Here is a 9,106-nt window from a genome sequence, read left to right on the forward strand (position 1 = left end):
CTTGACAATCAAATGAACATGATTGTGGGAATATTAAAGATCCTACTCATTTACAAGAGCACATTTGCACCACATTGCTTATAATGGAGATTAACCACTCACTCTGTAATGCTATAAAACATTGATGTATCTGCGTTATATTGATAATAGTGAAATCAACAACATGCAACAAAACAATGTAAATGTATTGCTACTTTTAATACTGGTTGTAATGTGATCTATATTTATGTAATCTAGCAAGTAACAGCAAGTGTAGGCTATTGTACTTATTAAATGATGAGTCAATAAATACATATAGATGAAACATGAATGAGTTCATCTTACCTGCTGGGTTTCAGTGGTTGAGCTGCTAACAAACGTCCTCCTGCTGCTTAACGACGACACTGTTTAGAAACGACATGTTTTAGTTGTCTTTGTATTTTAAAGTGTCACACACCATAGAGTTATAATATATCTCTAGAGGGTGGACTGCTCAGTAGCGTTTGGAGCACCAAGGAATCTCTTTTTTTAAGGAAGGGACACCGACGTAATTTTCTCTATCCTGCAGTTTGACAGCTTATTAACACACTTTTATAGAGGTATCTAAAGATCACAAAGTACGTTTCTGGACGACCAAATCTCGCGATACCTCAGAGCCAGAAACCATATCTGCCGCTGTTTAGATGCCTCAATAAAATGATGTACCGTGTACATTGAAAAGTAAGTGATTAGAACACAACCTGTGATATGTCTTCTTTTATATTTCTGAACCAATTATAAGACAACGAGTCGCAATCATTCAGAAATAATGTTTAATAAATAAGGTGGTCCAACCGGCTCCATTCACTGCAGTGTATTTCATTCAACATCCGGTGCAAGGTTTGCCACCCATGAGCGTCATGGCGCATCCCCGACGGCCAGCACATCCCTTCATTAAAAAAGAGATTCTTTGTGAAGCACCCGTAAGTACCAATATCAGAGCCTATATCGGAGCCAATCAGCTGGCCATAGAGTTATGAGCAGGCGTACAAGGGTTTCAAACGGTAGACGCACGCGCAGTAGCATTTTAAATGCGGAAGCGTTGCCATCCAAGATTTGACCACCATGCTACAGCCGCTTCACTGTTCTACTGTGGTTCTGGGGTCTTGACGTGCGTGTCCAAACGTAATTATTATATTTATACATATACGTAAACTGCAGGTCGGCTGCCACTCTTAGTACTTTTAGATCGCCTTTTAAAACACCCTTCCGTTTTCTCCTTTCTTTCAGTTATTATTTCACCCCTTTCTCTTCTGGACGATTTTCCAATGAATGCAAGTTTAGTCTGAAGTATTTGCGCTGCTTTTAAGTCTCTCTAAATTGTAAGGTAATAATAAGTAGGTCTATTCTCCATTTGCACAAAGTGCTCCTCCCACATCCGGTTTTGGCATTGTCCCGTGTCTTTCCTTCCGGTCCATCCGCAATACATTGAATTAAGCCAATTTTATCCTGTCAATTAAAGAACTTTCTCGTCATTTTTATTTATTTAATAACTTGTGTTTATCATTTGTGTTTGTATTGTTCATATAATTTACCGTGTTTAGTGTTAATAATCAATAATCAAAAAAAGAGCGGACTAAGTACAAAGCCGACCCCAGTCCACTAATTATTAGTTTCGTTTTTTTTTTAATGAACACTCCAGATATTACTGTGGGTATCACTTGATAAAGACATTGTTAATCACAGTGAGGCCATCTGGTTCAATACATCATAAAATAATACAGTATATGCTAGCCTATATAAACTTAAATAATGTGCTTAAAGGAATGGAATACAGACAAGCAATTTATAGTACCATCACGCTTGTGGCCTATGTCTCACAAAATAACTATGCACATTCCTGCTTCTGCATATTAAAGGAGCACTTGAAGACGTGTTATTTCTCCTGGGTTTATGAGAACTAGAACAGCAATATGGTACAATACATTACAGATTACCTTTGATAGTCTAGGCACATTAAAACGTATTAGATTAGGCGTTTTTTTTGCTTGTCCAAACCATTTTATTGTTGACTATGAAAATGTTTTTTTTTTAGAAATAAAAAGGTTAATTATTGCTCCCTTTCACAGTGTAATTATTATATTAACTCTTTGACTGCCAGAGTATTTTCATAATATACTCACCCAGTGCCAGCGATTTAAAAGATTTAAATCTCCTCAAAAGATCTAGAGAGGGTAATACATGCATTAATTTATTCAATGATATTTTTGGGATGACGTCATTTCTGCTTCTATCATTGGGGAAGAGCGCCCTCTAGCATATAGAAAAAAGAATGATTTAAATGATGTAGATCTGTGTCAATGGAAGGGAATGTGTTTTTTGGATTGATTGAATACTTTATTTAGAAGTTTGAAAAAAGCACATGAAAGTATAGTTTACATATAAGGTCAACTAAATAGGATTGAAAAAAACATGAAAGCCTAATGGCTTGTTTCAAATAGGGTCCTCATGTACTCATATCATAGTGTTAAATTACATTAAATGACAGACACTTGACATACACAAATTTCATCCAATATTAAAGGAGAGAGAACCCATTTATCAGCTACAATATTCACCATTTATTTGTTTACAAACAGGTTCGTACATTACATGTTGATGATTTCATTTAATTATCTTACAAGTTTTCTTTACTTGTTTAATTCATCCTGCATCATTTTTTATTTGTTTTAATTACATATACAAACAGAAATGAATAATACAAAAATAATAAAGGGGGGATAAAGAAGGTAAAATAAGAGAGAGAAGCAAACAAAAGGAAAAAGAAGGGGGGATAGGGATAGCTTTCCTGTAGTACTACTCCCAAATCTACTTTTACGCTTCATGTATTTCTGAGTCCCATTTACTCCAGTTTCTTTCAAATTCATCTTCACGGTTTCTCATGAAACCATTCTCTTTGGGACCAAACATTCCCTCAGTAAGATGAAGGTGAATGACTTCAGGGATTGAATTTATAATGGAATAATACCTAATACAATATTGATTGGGTGTATGGGTTTCTTTAAGGTAAATGTATGTTATATTTATTTTCACTATCTCCCAAGAGCTTTTAGATTTTTGGGCATAAATATAAAATGTGTGTATGATTGGCTTCCAGTTCTGCACATTTCCTCCAACATGCAGCACTGCCTGCTGGTCTATATTTTGATGACATTCTGGGTCGTCAAATTAATTTTCCAAAGCAAATTCTTTCCAATACTTGGATTGTGTCGCCTTAAAAAATCTTTTGCATGCTTCTTTCCAATACTCTTCCAAAATTGTTTGAGAAATATTTTTTCCCATTTCTCTTTGGTATTATCCTCTTATACCTTAATTTCTTGCAGAATTTTATTACATTTTGATATTTAAGTCTTTTCACTATTTCTATTTTTGCTCACAAATTCCAGTAGCCCATGCATTATCTGTCCCTGGTCTCTCCACTGTTTACAAACATTGCGATTTAAAATAGTTCAGCTAGCCGATCTGCATAGACACGTTGTGTAATCGCGATTCATTGTCGTTTAAAATCGATTATCAAATTCGTTGGCAACAAATTTAGTAATCAATTTTAAATTGTTTAATCGATCCGTTGTTTCCGCCTTACTACATAGACACTTTGTGTAATCGTGGAGATGTTATTTACAGTGGAAAGGCTTCTCTCCAGTGTGGATAAGCTGATGTTTTTTCAGGTCACCTGGGTTATTGAAAATCGTTTTACAATGTTTACAGTGGGAACGCTGGTGTTTCTTGAGGGAACCTAAGTCATTGAAACATTTGAAACAATGTTTACAGTGAAAATATTTTTCTCCTGTGTGGATACGCTCGTGTCTCTTGAGGTTACCTGAGGTATTGAAACTCTTGTCACAATGTTTACAGTGGAAACGTTTTTCTCCAGTGTGGACATACTGGTGTCTCTTCAAGTTTTCAGACCGTGTGAATCTCTTGTCACAATGTTCACAGTGGAAAGGTTTTTCTCCAGTGTGGATACGCTGATGATTCTTGAGGGAACCTGACTCATTGAAACTCGTCACAATGTTTACAGTGGAAAGGTTTTTCTCCAGTGTGGATACGCTGGTGTTTCTTGAGGTTACCCGACTCACTGAAACTCTTGTTACAATGTTCACAGTGGAAATATTTTTCTCCAGTGTGGATACGCTTATGTCTCTTCAATTTAGATGGCGTAATGAAACTCTTGTCGCAATGTTCACAGTGGAAAGGTTTTTCTCCAGTGTGGATACGCTGATGATTCTTGAAGTTACCCGACTCACTGAAACTCTTGTTACAATGTTCACAGTGGAAATGTTTTTCTCCAGTGTGGATACGCTTATGTCTGTTCAATTTAGATGGCGTAATGAAACTCTTGTCGCAATGTTCACAGTGGAAAGGTTTTTCTCCAGTGTGGATACGCTTATGTCTCTTCAATTTAGATGGCGTAATGAAACTCTTGTCGCAATGTTCACAGTGGAAAGGTTTTTCTCCAGTGTGGACACCCCCACTTGTCTCTCCCCAATCATCACTGTCTTCAGTGACTTCAGTGTCAGATTCAAGCTTAACTTCAACTTCAGAGCAGTGTGAAGTGATGTCTTCATCAACTTCAGCTTTCACTGCTAGTAATGTCAACATTGACCCAACAGGGTCCTCTGGTCTTTGAAGTAGCTCTTCCTGTTCCTCTTTAATCTTTGGAGGCTCTGGTTCCTCCTGGAGCAGACTGGGGCTCCTCTCCTGTTTAGGAGAAACATCCTCTTTACACACAACCATGTGCAGGATGGCTAGGAGCAGAAAAATAACATGATAGTCAACACTGGATTCCTAAAATGTAAATCTTTTTTCTATCTTCCATGTTCCATGTACAAAGCTATTATCTACTAAGACTGACCAAACAGTTACTAAATAAGAATCCATCTGTGTCTGGGGCTAATTTAACAAACCACTGTACCGATCAGCGCCAAATTTCTTTTGTATGCTGCCAGTAGGCCAAGAACATCTAATAATCTGTAAAAGACTGAAACATGACCATGACTTGCAGCACAATGTACTAAAGTGCAGCCTGTAAGCTTTCTAGTGAAGTGCCATGCACTGAAATCTAGAAATAGTTGAAGATAAACTTATTTGAATGTTGTTAACCACTTAAAGACCAGCTGAAATGGCTTTTTGCAACCATATTTTAACCTATTTTCCAGTGAAACAGGCTGGGTGGCTCTGAGGCAATCACAACTGAGTTTTCCAGCTCAATGTTTACAACAGTCACACAGCGTACATAATGTGATTTAAAGTATGTGATCTAAACGTTACGTTGTACACTGTCACTGCAACAAGGCAGTGCCGAATCAAGTGTATGTTACTGCACTATTTCTCACCTCAAATGTTTTTGGAAACCAAAAATGTACAATGTGGTGCAGTTTTTCTTTTGTATTGCATATGTAATGATGCCTATGCATATTGTTTGAGTCATTGATTGATTGAATACTTTATTAGTCAAAAATGTGAATAGCACAGAGGTACAGTAAAAAAGGATAACACAAAAAGTCTTATAATATCCGGATATTATAATAGTCACATTTTTTTTGCAAAGATTATCGTATAATTAAAACACATACTGAGGTGTGGGTGGTCTTCAGGTTCCTCCTGTTTAATAGAAATGTCCCTGGCTGAGTCTGGAGAGTTCATCTTCACCTGCAGTCTGGACTCCACACACTGGGTCTGAAATGAACAAATTGAATAATGACTTTAATACCAAAAAACAAACAATGATATGATGAAAGGATGTCCTTTTCGGGGGAGAAAAACAAAAGAATGATGTAATGATATGATGAAATGATGTTCTTACGTCTAACGTGCTGAAATTGCTAAATAAACACAAAGTTTAAAACAAACAAAATAATTACTGGAGATCCAGCAGTGGTGTCAAAAATAACGATTTGAAGCCAACTTTCCAAAATATGAATCTTGGGTTCACAGATTGTGGGATTTATATATTAGGGAAGCAATCACACTTAATTTAAGATTACACAAGGAAATACATTTATCAAAAGATGGACTCCTGCAATGCAAACAATGGTCTTAAGTAAATAAGGTGTAAGTAGCCCATCTGTTCTTAATGTTTTCTGCTGCCATGCATCCCATCTTGCTACAATAATTGAGGCCCGGTCCGGCAGCCTGTATTTCTGCGTACGGACTACTAGATTAGAGCCAAGCAGTTGTCCAATTCTCTCCCAACTTGCTACTAAAATCGCTCATGGCTCTGGCTTGGCAACCATCTTCTTTTCCACCTTTGCGTACATTGCACAATGTACAGTTTATGTAAAACGCTATTATTATGCAATAATATTCCAGAAGCACCGGAAGTGGTCTGACGTCACTTACGTCACAAATTTGGAGAACAGATCTACAAGCCAACAACGCGTCGTGCCTCGACGCGTTGTTGCCTTGAAGAAGATCTCACCTCTTGAAAGCAAGCCCAAATAAGCAACTACACTTCAGTAACAAGCCCAAATAAAAGCAACCCGCAACTATGAATATTTACAAGCAACGTTACAGGAAAATAAGCCCAATGTCGCTTACAATAAGCAGACCTGGCAACACTGATTGCCACACACACGCCTGAGTCGCACATCACAAACACAGGATAACACACGCACTTTCAAAATCAATGGCAGTTTAAGGTCTAATATCATGTGCAAACATATGGTGGACATGGAACAATAACATCACAGACACAACTTCAGGTTTCACCGCGCTCTGTTGTTCTCTAAACACACCAGCCTAAACGTAACCTCAGTACACTATGCTTAAACCTAACCTTATTCCTAAACGGAACCTCAGTAAAACGGTGCCAAAACCTAACCTTATTCCTAAACTTAACCTCAGTGAAAATTAACCTAGCCCTAAACTTATTTCTAACCTTATCCTCAGTAAAACGAATACAAGAACCGCTGGTCCGCGGGAAAAATGGGGGTGAGTGTGTTTATAGGATTCACACACGTCTATGCAATCTAATTTCTAAAATGGTGACGCGTGAAGAGTATGAAAAGACACCAAAAGTAGGTACAGTAGAGCTGAAGCATGGGTATAAACTGTTCACCATGTAGTATGGAAAGTTTACATAAGCAAACACTTCTGCTGCACTACAAAATGCTACATCAGCCCACACACACACACACACACACACGAGTCGGGGACATAGATTTGTGAAGCAAATCAAGCAATAGGAAGCGGCGCTGGAATACAAACGCCTGGGTTTGGATCCGCCCTTGAAGACCATCGATAGGGCTTGCTCTTTCAGGCCACATTTAGTTTGACTTGGTTCCACAGATAAATAGTGGAAAATAGCCGATCTCGGCTATTTTCACAATTGTGAAATCTCACACTGTTTGCGTCTTTCTTATATTATTTGACAATTTTGGCCAACGTTTGACCAGTTTTTAAATAGTATAGTTTGTTGATTGATACAGTAATGGTATTTTTTGGTATAAAAAAGGTCTTAAAAGTCCTTAAATTGTCACGTCACTATCATCTGGGGACCCCCCAAAATCATATGGAGAACCCCTGACCCACAAGTTGAGAACCACTGCCATAAAGAACACACACACACACACACACACACACACACACACACACACACACACACACACACACACACACACACAATTTGTCTTTGGCATTCTGTCCGGTATTAAGGGTTGATTGATTGATTGAATACCTTAAAAAGCACAGGAAAGTCCAGTTCAATACAAGGTCTGCTACGAGGATTTAAAACCCCAGCAAGCCTATGGCGTGCTTCCATTAGGGTCCTTTGTACTCAATTCATAGAGGTTAGCCTCCTCTACTTTTAGCATTTAGCTCCCCTTCTGTAAGTATGTGAATAAATGCATGTGTTAAATGTAGTTCTAATGGGTTACATGGTGTAAAATGATCACGAGGTTCCACAACACATTCCAACAACAACAACAACAACAACAACAACAACAACAACAACAACAACAACAACACATCTGCTCTTGCAAAGTCTTGGATGAAGACGGTCATATATATAGCTATTGCTTGCTCGTTAGCAGCTATGCTAACACTAGCGTTAGCAGCTATGCTAACACTAGCCCAGACACATGACTGTCAGCTTAACGAGCGTCATGTGAACCATGGCTATGCTAACACACTCTCCTAAGACCTATTGTTATCTTATCTTATTGTGTGAGCTACAATATAAACGTTGTTATTAAGTGACACAAGAGGAATCTGACCTGAAATAAGGAGAACGTTCAACTATGAACGCAGCTGCTGCCGTGGGAGACTGCCAGTGTTGCCATGACTTGTCACATTTTGTGAGAGAAATAAGCAACCGGGTCTGGGAAAACAAAACAAAAAGAAGTGACTACATGAGCACACAAGGCGTCGTGATGCATTGTGAGCTTGTAGATCTGATATTTTCAAAACATCTTGAAATAAAATGTCAATACTTTAAAGTTTTAAAAAAAAAACATTCTAACAACACACATCTGGAAGGCCTATAGTATGGGCAAAAAAACAGATGGGGGTAAGGGACAAATACAAATTAATTTGGGGGTCCATGACATGAAAGTATTTGAGAACTACTCTCAAAAAGAAAGAAGCCCAAATAAGCAACTAAACTTTAGAAACTAGCTCCCAAAAAAACAAAGTCGCTTATAATAAGTAAATTATAAATCAGTAAATTATAATCAGTAGTCTTACTTCTACTCCACTACATCTCAGAGGCAAGTATATTGTAGGCTACTTTGTTTTACTCCTCTACAATTACTTGAAAACGTTCTTTGTAGATTTTGATTATTTAAAAAAACATAGTCTTAACCACTTCAACCCTATACATTTCGGCCATTTGAAAATAGCAGATCTACAAGCTCACAATGCTTTGCAATGCCACACAATCACACATTGTGAGCCTGCTATTTGCAAAAGATTTTCATACAATTTATACATTAGAAAACTTGTGAAATGGGACATTGTGCTTCAATGAAACCACTGGGTTCTGGGGACTTGACACACACACACACACACACACACACACACACACACACACACACACACACACACACACACACACACACACACACACACACACACACACACACACACA

The 9,106-nt window shown here is 37.8% G+C and overlaps 1 long non-coding RNA gene across 1 annotated transcript; it reads right to left on the bottom strand.

Annotated features, from left to right (window-relative positions):
- Positions 1-4,736: 4,736 nt before the first annotated feature.
- On the bottom strand, positions 4,737-8,281 carry LOC311047517. The gene is made up of 3 exons (XR_014601005.1): positions 8,235-8,281; positions 5,595-5,697; positions 4,737-4,766 (listed from the first exon to the last, which is right to left on the bottom strand). It is a non-coding gene; the product is annotated as an uncharacterized lncRNA (long non-coding RNA).
- Between the last annotated feature and the right edge of the window lie 825 nt (positions 8,282-9,106).

This window comes from Gymnoscopelus microlampas (assembly GCF_963454915.1).
Source record: "Gymnoscopelus microlampas genome assembly, chromosome: 6".
NCBI classification, from domain to species: Eukaryota; Metazoa; Chordata; class Actinopteri; order Myctophiformes; family Myctophidae; genus Gymnoscopelus; species Gymnoscopelus microlampas.